We start from the raw sequence: 15,092 nt of genomic DNA, 5'->3' as shown, positions 1-15,092 counted from the left end.
TTTCACAACTGAAATAAAAGATTCAGCAAAAGATAAGCTCTCGTCCAGTCTCTGGGTGGTGATTGCTTTTGAGGAAGGGCCAACCTGTCTTTCCTGACTTGTCCCCAAGTCAGCTCTTGCTGGTCCTGCCAATGCTGTGAAACTTAGCCGACCCTCCTTTCCCCAGACTTGAGCTTTCTGCCCTAAAGCTTCAGCCAATAATTTCTTTTTTTCCTTTCCTAAATCTGAGGCTGAATAACTCCCTGGCAGGCACTTTTTTGCTCAAATTTTCTGCTATAGATCTCTTTCAGGCCACGCTGGGGATGAGGAAAACTTGGATGGAGTAAAGGGTTCTATTTTAGGCTCTCACTGACTAAACATGCTACACCTACTACTCCACATTTTCTATTCTATTCCCTATTCTAGCTGCCCTTTCTTTTACTATCTACTCATTTGATTAGGGATACCATTCAATCTTACTGCCTTTAATACTGTTTGTGCATGAGTTTCTCCCAGATGAGTATCCATTGCCTATAATCTGTCTTTTTGAATACCAGTGTATACTCACTTCCTAGGTGATGTTTTTATCTTCTTGATAAGTCAATATCTACATCCAAATAAGCACTCCTAGATTCCTCTACTTCTCAGTTTCCTCCTCTGCAGAGTGTAGACCAATCTCTCTATTTCCACCCTTATTCCCTTCAATTAATTCTTGTGTCAGCAGCCAAAGTAATCCTATTAAAATATAAGCCAGTTCAGGATATTCTCTGAACCAGATCAAACAATGATTTTCTAACTTATTCTGATTAAAATCTGTAATGTTACAATGATCTGCAAGGTTGTACCTGATCTGCACACTTCACAGTCTGTAACCTTTTTGTCTTTATCCCCTCCACTCTTCCTTCTCATGATTTGTGCCAGAACATCACTAGTCACCAAGGAGTATAGGATCACTCCAAGACTCTTTTTCTAGAAATTTGCATGACTTTCCCTCTAACCTCCCTTGGGTCTTTTATCACGTGCTAGGTGAGACTTTTCCTGACCATCCAATTTAAAATCGCAAATGTGCATTCTCCCTCCCCAATTTCTAAATGTTCCACTTCACCTTGTTGTTAATTTTTTATACATAACCCTATAATCATTTTACTTAGACAAATTTTGCTTACTTTTATTTTTGCCTTTCTTCTTTCAATATAATCTGAGCTTCAAGAATAGAAGATTTTTGTTAGTTTTGTGGATCACTTTTAATTCAGAATCTTAAATAATGTTGAGCATATACTGTATATGAAAGAGATAATTGCTTAAGGAATTATTGTTTTGGATTATTTATATGCCAAGGGTGACATTAGGTTTCATGGCTGAGGCTACTGGGGAAGGGGAACTGAGGTCTTGCAGGTCATTTCATTAGGGATAGATGGTATAGCAACATGAAAATTTTCTTACTAAACTTTTTTTTTTAAGTAAAAACAACTTGGTGAGACACATGAAATTATTTAGAATATTTTATTTCTTTTTCTGTCTCCATGTAAAATGCATACAACCTGTTAATAGATTGTTTCTTTTTGTACACTATTGTCCTAACTTGAACATTTTGAACTGCATAGAAAGAAACCATTTTCCCCTTCAGTTTAATATGGAACATTTTGCAGAGATATTTTGGGACTTGTTTGCTCTTACGGTAGAACTGGTGAGAGCAATAAAAGAGACAGAAAGTATAAATAGACTGTAATGCTTTAAATTGGGTGCCAATTGTCTGCTATCTGAGAATATTGTCTATTTAATTCTTGTCAAAAATTGCTGATGAATGAATTGGCTTTTATTAGTTCAGTAGTTAGGTTTTTTTTTTTTTTTTTTTTTTTTTTTTTGCCTGATTTGACAGGGATTGTTAAGTAGGAAAAAAAAAATCTTGGCAAACCTATTAAAAAGAGCATATGGAATTTTTTTTTGTTTTTCAAGTTGAAATCCTATTATAAACTTTGTATTATTGAGTTGTTCATTTAAACTGATAATGAGGAAAGATTCAGAGATATTGATAAATATCTGAAGGATGAATTTCATGGATTGGGTTGCAGGAACCAAGAAAGTTTTTAAAGGTGACTTTTTCTAGTATTGCTAATCGTTGTCTGGTATTTGAAACTTCATGAATTCTATCTTTTTGAGGAGAGGGTGCCAGCAATGATCATTTTTTTATCATGTGAAAATATTATTTATAAAAATTTCTGGAAGAGTAGGTAAGATGACTGAATAGGAACAGTTCTGGTCTGCAGCTCCCAGCAAGGTCAATGCAGAAGATGAGTGATTTCAGCATTTCCAGCTGAGGTTCCTGGCTCGTCTCACTGGGACAGGTTAGACAGTGGGCACAGCCCATAGAGGGTGAACTGAAGCATCCCCTCACCCAAGAAATGCAAGGGGTTGGGGAACTCCACACCCCCAGCCAAGGGAAGCCTTGAGGGACTGTACCATGAGAAACTGTGCATTTCAGCCCAGATACTACAACTTGTCCCACAGTCGTCACAACCCACAGGCCAGGAGATTCCTTTGGGTGCCTAAACCACCAGGGCCCTGGGTTTCAAGAACAAAACTGGGCAGCTGTTTGGGCAGACACTGAGATAGCACCAGCTAGACAGTACTGTTCATTCTCCTGGAAAGGGGACTGAAGCCAGGGAGCCAAGTGGTTTAGCTCAGTGGATCTTACCCCCACAGAGCCCAGCCAGCTAAGATCCATTGGCTTGAAATTCTTGCTGCCAGCATCGCAGTCTGAAGTTGACCTGGGATGCTCGAGCTTGCTGTTGGGAGGGGTGTTCATCATTACTGAGGCTTGAGTAGGCAGTTTTTCCCTCACAGTTGTAAATAAAGAAGCCAGAAAGTTAAAACTGGGTGGAGCCCACTGCAGTGCCACAGAAGTCTCTGTAGCCAGACTGCCTCTCTAGATTCCTCCTCTCTGGGCAGGCCATCTCTGAAAGAAAGGCAGCAGCTCCAGTCAGGGGGTTATAGATAAAACTCCCATCTTCCTAAGACAAAGCACTGTGGTAAGGGGCTGCTGTGTGAGCAGCTTCAGCAGACTTAAATGTTCCTGTCTGCCAGCTCTGAAGAGAGCAGCAAATCTCCCAGCACAGTGCCCAAGCTTGCTAAGGGATATACTGCCTTCTCAAGTGGATCCCTGACCCCCATGCCTCCTGACTTGGAGACACCTCCCAGCAAGGTCAACAGACACCTTATTCAGGAGAGCTCCAGCTGGAACCTGGCAGGTGACCCTAAGGGACAAAGCTTCCAGAAAAAGGAACAGGCAGCAATCTTTGCTGTTCTGTAGCCTTCACTGGTGATACCCAGGCAAACAGGATCTGGAGTGGAGCCTCAGCAAACTCCAGCAGACCTGAAGCAGAAGGCCTGACTGTTAGAAGGAAAACTAATAAACAGAAAGGAATAGCATCCACATCAAAAAAAAAAAGGACATCCACACAGAAACCCCATCCAAACATCACCAGCATCAAAGACCAAAAATAGGTAAATTCATGAAGATTAGGAAAAACTAGTGCAAAAAGGCTAAAAATTCCAAAAACCAGAATACCTCTTCTCCAAAGGATCACAACCAGCAAGAGAACAAAACTGGGTGGAGAATGAGTTTGATGAATTGAAAAAAGTAGCTTTTAGAAGGTGTTAATAATGAACTCTTTTGAGCTAGAAGAGCATGTTCTAACACAATGCAGGCAAGCTAAGAGCATTGAAAAAAGTTCAGAGGAATTGCTAACTAGAATAACCAGTTTAGAGAAGAACATAAGTGACCTGATGGAGCTAAACAACACAGTCCAAGAACTTTGTGAAGAATATCACAAATATAAGTAGCTGAATCAATCATGTGGGAGAAAGTATATCAGAGATTGAAGATCAACTTAATGAAATAAAGCAAGAAGACAAGATTAGAGAAAAAAGAATGAAAAGGAATGAATAAAGCCTCCAAGAAATATGGGACTATGTGAAAAGACCAAACCTGTTTTGATTGGTGTACATAAAGATGATGGGGAGAATGGAAACAAGTTGGAAAACACTCTTCAGGATGTTATCCAGGAGAACTTCCCCAATCCAGCAAGACAGGCCAAACATTCAAATTCAAGAAATACAAAGAACACCACAAAGATAGTACTTGAGAAGAGCATCCCAAGACACATAATCGTCAGAATCATCAAGATTGAAATGAAGGAAAAAATGTTAAGGGCAACCAAAGAGAAAGGTCGGGTTACCAACAAAGGGAAGCCCATAAGACTCACAGTGGATTTCTCTGCAGAAACCCTGCAAACCAGAGGAGAGTGGGGGCCCATATTCAACATTCTTAAAGAAAATAATTTTCAACCCATAATTTCATATCTAACCAAACTAAGCTTCATAAGTGAAGGAGAAATGAAATCCTTTACAGAGAAGCAAAAGCTGAGAGATTTTCTTACCACCAGGCCTGCCTTACAAGAGCTCCCAAAGGAAGCACTAAATATGGGAAGGAAAAAGTGGTACCAGCCACTGCAAAAACATACCAAACTGTAAAGATCATTGACACTATGAAGAAACTGCATCAACTAACAGGCAAAATAACCAGCTAGCATCATAATGTCAGGATCAAATTGTGAATTTAACAATATTGTGAATATAACAATATTAATCTTAGATGTAAATGGGCTAACTGCCCCAGTTAAAAGACACAGAGTGGCAAATTGGATAGAGTCAAGACCTATCAGTGTGCTGTGTTCGCTGTGTTCAGGAGGCCCATTTCATATTCAATGACACACATAGGCTCAAAATAAAGGGGTGGAGGAATATTTACCAAGTAAATGAAAAACAAACAAACAAACGAACAAACAAAAAGCAGGGGTTGCCCTCCTAGTCTCTGATAACACAGACTTTAAACCAGCAAAGATCAAAAAAGACTAAGAAAGGCATTACATAATGGTAAAGGGATCAATGCAACAGAAGAGCTAAGTACCCTAAATATATATGTACCCAAAATAGGAGCACTCAGTTCTTAGAGACCCACAAAGAGACTTAGACTTCCACACAATAATAGTGGGAGACTTTAACACCACATTGTCAATATTAGACAGATCAATGAGACAGAAAATTAACAAGAATATTCAGGACTCGAACTCAGCTTTGGACCAAGCAGATCTAATAGACATCTATGGAACTCTCCACCACAAATCAGCAGAATATACATTCTTCTCAACACCACATAGCACTTATTCTAAAATTGACCACATAATTGAAAGTAAAATACTCCTCACCAAATGCAAAGAATGGAAATCATAACAGTCTCTCAGACCACAGTGTAATCAAATTAGAACTCAGGATTAAGAAGCTCACTCAAAGCCGCAAAACTAGTTGGAAATTGGACAACCTGCTCTTGAATGACTACTGGGTAAATAACAAAATTAAGGAATAAATAAGTTATTCGAAGCCAGTGAGAACAAAGACACAACATACCAAAAACTCTGGGACACAGCTAAAGCAATGTTTAGAGGGAAATTTGTAGCACTAAATGCCCACCTCAGAAAGAGGGAAAGATCTAAAATTGACAACCTAACATCACAATTAAAAGAACTAGAGAAGCAAGAGCAAACAAATTCAAAAGCTTGCAGAAGACAAGAAATAATTAAGAAGAGGGCAGACCTGAAGGAGATAGAGACACAAAAAACCCTTCAAAAAATCAATGAATCCAGAAGCTGGTTTTTTGAAAAGATTAATAAAATACCTAGACCACTAGCCAGACTAATAAAGAAGAAACGAGAGAAGAATCAAATAGACACAATGAAACAGTAAATGGGATATCACAACTGATCCCACAGAAATACAAACTACCATCAGAGAATACTATAAACACGTTTATGCAAATAAACGAGAAAATATAGAAGAAATGGATAAATTCCTGAAAACATACACCCTCCCAAGACTAAATCAGTAAGAAGTTGAATGCTTGAATAGACCAATAACAATGTCTGAAGTTGAGGCAGCAAATAATAGCCTGCCAACAACAACAACAACAACAACAACAACAACAGCCCAGGACCAGACGAATTCACAGCCAAATTCTTCCAGATGTACAAAGAGAAGCTGGTACCATCGTTCTGAAACTATTCCAAACAATAGAAAAAGAGGGACTTCTCCCTAACTCATTTTATGAGGTCAGCATCATCCTGATACCAAAACCTGGCAAAGATATAACAAAAAGAAAAGTTCAGGCCAACATCCCTGATGAACATCAATGCAAAATCCTCAGTAAAATACTGGCAAACAAAATCCAGCAGCACATCAAAAAACTTAACGTCCAAGATCAAGTTGGCTTCATCCCTGGGATGCAAGGCTGATTCAACACACACAAATCTATAAATGTAATGTATCACATAAACAGAACCGATAACAAAAACCACATGATTATCTCAATAGATGCAGAAAAGTGCTTCTATAAAATTGAACACCCCTTAATGCTAAAAACACTCAATAAACTAGGTATTAATGCAACATATCTCAAAATAACAAGAGCTATTTATGACAAAACCACAGCCAATATCATACTGAATGGGCAAAAACTGGAAGCATTTTCTTTGAAAGCCAGCACAAGAAAAGAATGCCCTCTCTCACCAATCCTATTCAACATAGTATTGGAAGCTCTGGCCAGGGCAATCAGGCAAGAGAAAGAAATAAAATGTATTCAAATAGGAAGAGAGGAAGTCAAATTGTCTCTGTTTGCAGGTGACATGATTGTATATTTGGAAAATCCCAGTGTCTTAACCCAAAATCTCCTTAGGCTAATAAACAACTTCAAGTCTCAAGATACAAAATAAATGTGCAAAAATCATAAGCATCCCTATACTCCAATAATAGACCATCTGAGAGCCAAATCATGAGTGAACTCCCATCCACAATTGCTACAAAGAGAATAAGATACCTAGGAATACAACTTATAAGGGATGTGATGGACATCTTCAAGGAGAACTACAAATCACTGCTCAAGGAAATAAGAGAAGACACAAATAAGTGGAAAAACAGTCCATGCTCATGGATAGGAAGAATTAATATAGTAAAAATGGTCATACTACCCAAAGTCATTTATAGAGTCAGTGCTATTCCCATCAAGCTACCATTGACTTTCTTCACAGAATTAGAAAAAAAGAACTACTTTGAATTTCATATGGAACCAAAAAAGAGCCTGTATAACCAAGACTATTTTAAGCAAAAAGAACAAAGCTGGAGGGATCATACTACCTGACTTCAAACTATACAACAAGGCTAGAGTAACCATGATTATTGCATCAAATTTTGCTGTTTGGTAACTGGTACCAAAACAGAGATATAAACCAGTGGAACAGAACAGAGGCCTCAGAAATAATGCCATATATCTACTACAATCTGATCTTTGACAAACCTGACAAAAGCAAGCAATGGGAAAGGATTCCCTATTTAATAAATGGTGTTGGGAAAACTTGCTAGCCATATGCAGAAAAGTGAAACTGGACTCTTTCCTTACACCTTATAAAAAATTAACTCAAGATGGATTAAAGACTTAAATGTAAGACTTAAAACCATAAAAACTCTAGAAGAAAACCTAGGTAATACCATTCAAGATGTATACATTGGCAAAGACTTTATGACTAAAAACACCAGAAGCAATGACAACAAAGCCAAAATTGACAAATGGGAAATTAAACTAAGAGATTCTGCACAGCAAAAGAAACTATCATCAGATCAAACAGCTACAGAATGGGAGAAAATTGTTGCAATCTATTCATCTGACAAAAGGCTAATATCCATAATCTACATGGAACTTAAACAAATTTACAAGAAAAAAACAACCCCATCTTAATGTGGGTGAAGGATATGAACAGACACTTCTCAAAAGAAGACATTCATGTGGCCAAGAAACAAATGAAAAAAAGTTCATCATTACTGGCCATTAGAGAAATGCAAATCAAAACCACAATAACATATCATCTCATTCCAGTTAGAACGGTGATCATTAAAAAGTCAGGAAATGACAGATGCTGGAAAGGATGTGGAGAAATAGGAATGCTTTTACACTGTTGGTGGGAGTATATATTAGTTCAACCATTGTGGAAGGCAGTGTGGTGATTCCTCAAGGATCTAAAAGCAGAAATACCATTTGACCCAGCAATCCCTTTACTGGGTATATACCCAAAAGATTATAAATCATTCTTCTATAAAGACATATTCGTACATATGTTTATTGCAGCACTATTTACAATAGCAAAGACTTGGTACCAACCCAAATACCCATCAATGAGAGACTGGATAAAGAAAACGTGGCATATATACACCGTGTAATACTATGCAGCCATAAAAAAGATGAGTTCATGTCCTTTGCAGGGACATGGATGAAGCTAAAACCATAATTCTCAACAAACTAACACAGGAACCGAAAACCAAACACTGCATGCTCTCACTCATAAGTGGGAGTTGAACAATGAGAACATATGGACACAGGAAGGGAAACATCAAACACTGGAGCCTGTTGTGGGGAGGGGATCTAGGGGAGCGATAGCATTAGGAGAAATACCTAATATAGACAATGGGTTGATGGGTGCGGCAAACCACCATGGCACGTGTATACCTATGGAACAAACCTTCATGTTCTGCACATGTATCCCAAAACTTAAAGTATAAGTATAAAAAAAAATTCTTGCAGGTCATACTATAATCCTATTCCTTCAGTCTTACTAATTTTTAAATTTGGACTCAACCACACCATCGGAGAACTGCACACTTGTTTTGCATTGTTTTGTCTTAATGTAGAGTTCCTTGTACAGAATTGCATTTTGGATTTATGCCATTAGCTTGTGTTGAGGGACATAATTAGAAACAGCCATAGAAAGACACAATCATACATATTGTAAAAGTCTTGTTAAAAACTTGTTTAATACATTCCTGCGAGAACTCCCAAGAGAAATTTCTTTGAATGTTCTACAGCAGAAAAACTAGGTTCCTTTTGGGCAAATGGTTTGTATTCATCTTATAAATACTGTGAATTGAATGATTAGTAGGTTTTCCTTCTGCTTTGGCCTCTAAGGAGCTGTATCAGTCAGGAGTTGGGCAGCATAACAGAAACCATTCTATGCTTTTCAAATATGAAGAATTATAATTGGGAGAAGAGGTTTACATACTGCTGGAAAATCTGTGGGTTGTGAAAGTTGCCACTACAGAAGCTTCCAACTTGAAGCAGCATAGTGTGTGATTCTCAAAAACTCAGTAGAAAGCTCTCATCAATCCCATGTCTGCCCCAGCTTCCATAGACTTTGGCTTCATTTTTGCGTTTGCTTTCCAAACCCACGTGATTGCTTCTCTTTGGCAAACTAACCTGAACAATATGGGAAAGTGATTTTAAGAAATATATTTTCAACTTCTCCTATGCAGGAGCTGATGGCTGAATTGATAATAGATAATTAACTACTGCAAAAAGTGTAAGAAATTTTATTCACATTTGCAATAGCACAAAATAAAATAGCATACAATTTGTGTTCTAATTTTGTACGTGGCTTCAACTTACTTTAATACCTCTATTTTTCCATCTTAATTCTTTCCTCCCTTCCCCCCTGCCTCCCTTCCTCCCTCCTTCCCTTCCTCCCTTCTTCCTTTCCTTCATTCTTCCCTTCTTCCCTTCCTTCCTTCCTCCCTCCCTCCCTTCCTTTCTTTCTTCCTTCCTTCCTCCCTCCTTCCTTCCCTTCCTCCCTCCCTCCCTTTCTCCTTCCCTCCCTTCCTTCCTTCCCCCTCCTTTCCTCCCTTTTCCCTCCTTTCCTCCCTCCCTCCCTCTGTCCCTTCCTTCCTCTGTCCCTCCATCCTTTCTTTCCTTCCTTTCCTCCTTCCCTCCCTCCCTCCCTCCTTCCTTCCTTCCTTCCTTCCTTCCTTTTGCCTGTTGTGCTATAATTGTTTATTTCAGTAAGCTGCCTCAATTATTTTGGGTAATATGGTATATAAATAATTAGTTTGAAAAATAAGTGAAAGAGAATGAGCTTATAATAAATGCATATCTAAAAATGACTTAATACACTTAAAACACATTAAATATAACTAGAGATCTAAAGTAGATGAAAAGAGTAACCCAAGCAATTGCCATATCACTCTATAAAGCAATACTTACCATCTTAGATAGATTCTTTTTAATTGTTTACATTGTATTTTTTCCTGTTAGAAAAAGGTTCTCAAAGAATGTCATAAAAAATTATAGACAGTAAATCATACATATTTATCCAGCATAATTAAAAACTAAAGTCTTTCATACAAGCACATTTTCTATTTATCTTAGGCTTTCTCATGTAAATGACTTGATTTTAAAATTTTAATTATTTTTGTCAATTTCTATAAAGAAATAGAAACATTTTATAAATAAAAATTATATATTTCTGCCTTCCTACGGAGTCAGTAGTAAAAATAATGTAAGATTTTTCATGCTAATTTATGATAACTATTATGAAACAATGATTTAGTTATAGTGCAATATAGAAATGCTTTCAGGGACTATCTGATACAGAGATTTAGATTTTAGATTCTTTAAAATGAGTTGTTTTTTCTTCTAGATTTTTTTTTCTTGCACCATTATTCTTATCCAATGTCTTATTTTACACAGAGTTGTCTAGAAGAGGTCTGAGGATGGCTCTACATTTTCAGGAGAATAAATATAATGGTCTGAATATAATACTTAATATTTCTTCATGCTTGAGCACTTTCTTTTTCTTCTTTCTTTTTTCCTTTTACGTTTAAGGCTATATATCAACTCCAGAGGTTTCCAGAAGTTTGACCTCCGAATGAGTGGACATTATTGCTTGAATTTGATCTCTTTAATAGGATTACAGAGTAATGAAATTTAGAGACTAAAAGAGACTGTGAAAGGTCACCTGGTCTACCACTTTCCCAAAGAGGCCACTTCCATTTAGAGCCCTATCTAAACCACTGCAGGCAAAAGGCAGTCTCTGTTTTTTATAGCCTTTCAAAGACAGAAATGCTATAATCTCCAGTGGCAAGACTTTTTTATGTTTTATAATTCCCAATGTCAGAAAATTCTTCTTTAGATTTATCTTAAATTTCTTATGCAAAAACTTAAGCCCATGAACTCAATTCCTAATGATATTTAAAAATAGAGTTGGACTTCTGAAAAGACTTAAGAAAATTGAGTTCTACTGTTTCTTTTATATTCCTAGAAAAAAGTTGGCATAATGGGGTGTGTGTGTGTGTGTGTGTGTGTGTATGTGCGAGAGAGAAAAAAAATTGAGGGTCTCTTTGAATAGGTTTCTTTTAGAGGCCCTTCTTCAGTATAACCTTGATTCATGGATCAAACTAGTTGGTCAGGGGCTAGGCTGAACCAATTCTACATCTTCTCCAGTTCTTTGATGACTAATTCACATTCACAAGCCAGGTTAGAATTAGATGTATAGTTTGTAGCTGTGAGATAGAAAAAATGGGAGACGATGTAGCAGAGATACATTATAGGGACCGGAAGGACCACTATCACTCCTGGTATTTATGAACTGTGTGACTTCAAGGAAGTCAACTTCCATTGAAAAATAAACATCGATAGTAATATGTCTCCTGAGATTTTTGAGGAGTTGAAGAGAAAATGAGTATGTAAATTATTTGAAAAATGTGAACAATATACAAATATTGTATAGGTAGTTTCTCCTTCCCCAAATCTTTGCCTGTTCCTTAAGTAGTGTATTGTAGAACTAGGCAAATCTGGTTTGAGTTATGCCTTTGGTACTGCATAATTGTGAGGCCTTAAACAAGTCTCTCCGTATATTTGAGCTACAATTTTATTTTTGAAAACTGGGACAATATAATTGACCTTGAGGGAGAGTGGCGATGATTAGAGATAATGACTGCAAAGTGTCTAGCATGCTGTTTCACAAACAGTAAGCATTCAGTAAACAGTAACTATTATTATCTAGTCATTGAAGCAAAAAATACGTTCACTTTTACTTCTCTTGCTCCAATCTCATATATTTCATCTATTTGGTTATGAAGTCATAGGAATTCTATTTCCATGCCTTTACAATCTCCATGACTGCTCTGTCATCTGTGCCATTGTCTCTTATGCTATATATTATTTCAGTAGTATTTAACTACTCCCCTTGCTTCCAGTATTTTTCCCTTCAATCCAGGCTCCTTCACACTATAACCAAAGTCATCTTTCAAAGTGACCTCTGACCGGTTTGCTGCTCCTCTTCAAATATTCCAACAATTTTACCATTGGCTGCAGCACAAAAATATTCAAAGTCAGTTAGGATCCTTCATAGTCTATAGTATCTTTCTAACATCTACCACACTCCTCCTGCACCAATGCATCCTGTGCTCCTTCTACAGTGACCTACTGGCTATTAACCAAAGTATGTCATGTTTAGATTTCTGTGTGTTCTGTTTTTTTTCTCCATGAAATACCTGGCAAATTTCTATCTGCATTTTTGAAGTATGTAGAGGTTCCAGCCTTAAAACATACAGACATGTAGAAGGAGTTACACATATATGCATTTCAAGGGATCAGCTTTTAGGTACATGTATTTTTCTGAGTATGCTGTGACCCTCAAAATATTAGGAACCACTGTTTTGAACTCAGTTTAACCACCCTTTTCATTGTAAAGTCTTCACTTTTTAGTGATGCTCTTAATCATTAAAGATCATGTAACATATAACATTTCCTGTAATATTTTTAAGTGGGCAAGATAACTTGCTTTTAGCAGGAAATCAGTGGGTCAAAGTGGGATTCTAAGCAGGCAAACTCCCGAATGATGTGCTTTCAGAGGAGAACCTATTGCCCAATTTGATGAATGCCTTGAAAATGCATGATCAAAATCCATTCCCCTAATATTAAGTTGTTGATTGCTGTTAATACAGAAATCCATAAATTCTAGTGTAAAATATACCACTTCAGATTATTATCAGTCATCATCCTTTAAAATAAATGAGTTTTATGCATTTTCCAAGTAGAAAGAAAGGGCAGGAGAAGGGATTTTATGGCTCTTGGCATCCTGAGGAAAATAAAAGGACTACTATGAGAAAAAAATGGGGAAGTTTGAAAAATCAAAGACAAATTTTATATCCTTTCTACTTTGTTAAATTCTACTAAATGGCTGTGATTTTCATGCTGGGATGTAAGTACCTCTGGAGGATCACAAAAATCTTCTAAGAGGTACAGAGATACTGAGGTTTTTGAGGGAATTAATTTCCAGATACTCAAGTTCTCTATATATTCCCTCCTGAAACTGACTTCCTGAAAATAAACATGAAGTCATGCCGGTTCTTTTCCCATCTTTCTCCCACTTTGCAAAGGAAAGGAAAATCTCTCATCTGTCTAGAATCATACTGTGGTGCATTGCTCTGCTATGTAAAAACTTTTGGGACGTCATATAAAAGTGTCATGGAAAATATTGATGTAGATGGAAAAATACAAATAACTTTAATTGCTTAGTAACAAGCCCTGTGACTTTGGTAGGTAACTCTCAATAAACTGAGAGCAAAACTCCTTCTTCTTCCCTCCCCATTAAATTGTTTATGTAACCAAGTGCTTACATGTATAAAAATTAGAGTTGAATTGATGCAAATCCTCTCATTTCTTTTTATCAATAAGTAGTATTTAACCATGGTTTCACATACTGATTGAAGAATGAAAGCTTTATATAACTCATTAAGAAATACGTTTCTGATAAAATTTGCCTTTTTTATGTTTAATTATTATCTATAAGTATATTCATAATGTTTTAGCCAATAATGCATTAGTGATACTTACAATGCTGTGAAATATTTTTTTCTTTAACATTTAGAAACTTTGGGTCTCCAAAAATAAAAATGAATAAAAATAAAATTGTTAGAAACACTGATGTGTGCCTGTGTGTGTGTATGCAGAAAAGTGTGATAACTTGAATAACAATAAATATTAAAGCAAAAAATGAATTATACTAGGTAAAAATATGGGAGAAGCAGAATAATAATTAAAGTTTAAGGAGAAAAATGAATAATGTTACATTTCTGACCATTAAGAAGAGATTTCTCATGTATTTTTCAATGAATGATGGTGGCTATAAAATTACTATTAAGAAATTTGGAAATGTTATATTTCAAACTTATAATTTAAAATTTCACAATTTACAATAGGTTAGAGATTACATGCTTCATAAGTATTTGGGCTTGTATAAATGTTTTACTCTCAGTTTAAAAATACATACGAGAGTCATAGATTTTAATGTTTTTTAAAGGGTATATCAGCAAAAATGTTTGAAGACCTCTTCTCTGAAGTACACAGAGGGCAGAATTTTCTTTCCCATCCCCAGTATCATCCATTATGATAAATTAAAGTTTTTGGGTTTCTTTTCTTGGGATCCTCTGAAAATATCTCCCAGGGTAGATAAAAAACAGAATATTCACAGTAAAAAGCACTGACTCCTCAGAGAAATGCCACCAGACTTTGGGATTGTATTGGGTACTAAAAGTAAGGGAGCCAGATCAAAAAAAAAAAAAAAATGAGGAAAGGGTGGAGAACTGGATAGAACAGAGTCAAATATTCTGCAACTTGATTTTCTTGGCTATGGCTCTGGCTCTTAAGAGGGAGCTCCCTGAGTGTGGTCACAAGAGCTTCTGCTGTGGTTTTAGAAGGTGCAGGGATGGAGATGGCCCTGGGAACTCGGAGTCTTAACTCCCACACCATCTCAGGAGAACCATCTCTAAGGAGGGAATCAGGCAAATACAATTTAATGAAAGAAAAAGCAATCAATATTTGTCTCCTTTATTTTTAGGAAAGAATTGTTTTTCCTAATTTATTTTTTCTGTTTATTAAATCATATGCAGTTCTTCATTATTAAAATTTTTCATTTCCTTTTACACACCCAAGTCCAACACTTTGCTTCACAGTACTTTTGATTGTTATCTACACATTTAATGCAATGGTTTTGAGTGAGTGAGGAGACAATGCTCTTGGCAAATTTCTGACTGATTTGATGCTCCATCTGAATTCATACTAAATTTATAAAAAGCAAAGCAATGGTGAAATCTTTTCTGTGGTGCTGGGGAGACAATCCTGAACTCTAATGATGTGCTATCAATACAAAATAATGATGTATTTACCATAAAGTGTTTGA

The sequence above is a fragment of the Saimiri boliviensis genome, chromosome 4, assembly GCF_048565385.1.
Source record: "Saimiri boliviensis isolate mSaiBol1 chromosome 4, mSaiBol1.pri, whole genome shotgun sequence".
In the NCBI taxonomy this organism is placed as follows: domain Eukaryota; kingdom Metazoa; phylum Chordata; class Mammalia; order Primates; family Cebidae; genus Saimiri; species Saimiri boliviensis.
Note: the sequence above shows the minus strand (reverse complement) of the source record.